The following is a 1,205-nucleotide window of genomic DNA, read 5'->3' as shown; positions in this document are numbered from 1 at the left end:
GCAGGGATGGGTTACAATAGTGCCCCCTCTTGTGGACAAATCTGAGACAGCACCCAATAAATTTCTTTACAGTAAGATCCAGTTCAGAATCCTGTATTGCATTTACTAGTAATTGCCATGTCTCTCAGTATGGTACAGTTCCAGGGTCTCTGACTTACACGACCTTGGCACTTTTGAAGATTACAAGCAAGTTTTTTGGTAGAATGCCCTTTATTTGGGTTTGTCTGATGTATACTCGTGATTTGGTTCTGATTATGTATTTTTGTCAGGAACATCACAGGAGCGATGCTGCAATTTTCTCAAGGCATCCTACCAAGTGGCATGTGATTGCGATTTGTCCTATTCTTGATGTGCGCTCGAATCGGAGCCTGCGCTCTTTAAAATATATTTTTATTGATTTCAGAGAGGAAGGGAGAGGGAGAGAGATAGGAACATCAATGATGAGAGAGAATCATTGATTGGCTGCCTCCTGCACGTCCCCCACTGGGGACCGAGCCCGCATCTCGGGCATGTGCCCCTGACCGGAATCAAACCCGGGACCCTTCAGTCCACAGGCAGAAGCTCTATCCATTGAACCAAACCGGCCAGGGCCAGGATACGGTCTTGCCCTTCATTATTCCCACACGAAGGCCTGTCCCGCCCGCCTTGAAGTCTCACAATTCCTCACTAGTATCCTATGAACGAGTCCTATATCCCCGTTTCACAGATTTAGAATGTGAGGCGGGCAGAAGAGCCACCAAGGAGGCTCGGCGACGTCCATCCCTTTTATCACAGGCTGGGCGTCGCCACGAGGCACACGCGGCAGGGAGGCGACTGGCCGGGGCATCAGCCCCCGCCCCACCCCCAGCCACGTGGGACCCTGAGAATCCGCGCCTGCTTTCTAGCATCTCCGCCCTGCCGCTCTGAGCCACGGCCGCGCCAGGCTTTCTTGCTGCCATGGCAACCAGCGCGCCGTTTCCACTCTGACGTCATTGCCGGTGCGCCGGTCCCTGCACTTCCGGAATTCGGGTACCAACTTCCGGAACCGCGCTTCTCGCTCGCAGTAGGAGTTTGTTTGGGACGTTGAGCTCGTAGGAGGTGAGCTGGGCTGGGGGGCGGAAGGGACGGGGACTCCGTCCCAGGGGAGCGGGTGTCAGTGCCCTGGAAGGGGGCAGCCTCGGCCCCGCTTCCGTTTCGCAGAGGCTCGGCCGAGCCCGAGAGGGGCG

General features: G+C 55.5%; 1 protein-coding gene across 2 annotated transcripts in view; it reads left to right on the top strand.

Annotated features, from left to right (window-relative positions):
* The window catches only part of TFIP11 (tuftelin interacting protein 11), a 22,022-nt gene that overhangs the window by 9,230 nt on the left and 11,587 nt on the right, over positions 1-1,205 (top strand). Inside the window, exon 1 of one of the 2 annotated variants that reach the window (XM_006762043.2) lies at positions 979-1,077. The exons of the other annotated variant lie outside the window; for it this stretch is intronic. The gene's annotated coding sequence lies outside the window, so the exon portion shown is untranslated. Of the gene's footprint in view, positions 1-978; positions 1,078-1,205 lie in introns of those variants that run through there. 2 annotated transcript variants of the gene reach the window in all.

Source organism: Myotis davidii, unplaced genomic scaffold (assembly GCF_000327345.1).
Source record: "Myotis davidii unplaced genomic scaffold, ASM32734v1 scaffold478, whole genome shotgun sequence".
Lineage (NCBI taxonomy): Eukaryota > Metazoa > Chordata > Mammalia > Chiroptera > Vespertilionidae > Myotis > Myotis davidii.
The sequence above is the reverse complement of the archived record's forward strand: the minus strand, read 5'-3'. Positions and strand labels throughout refer to the sequence as shown.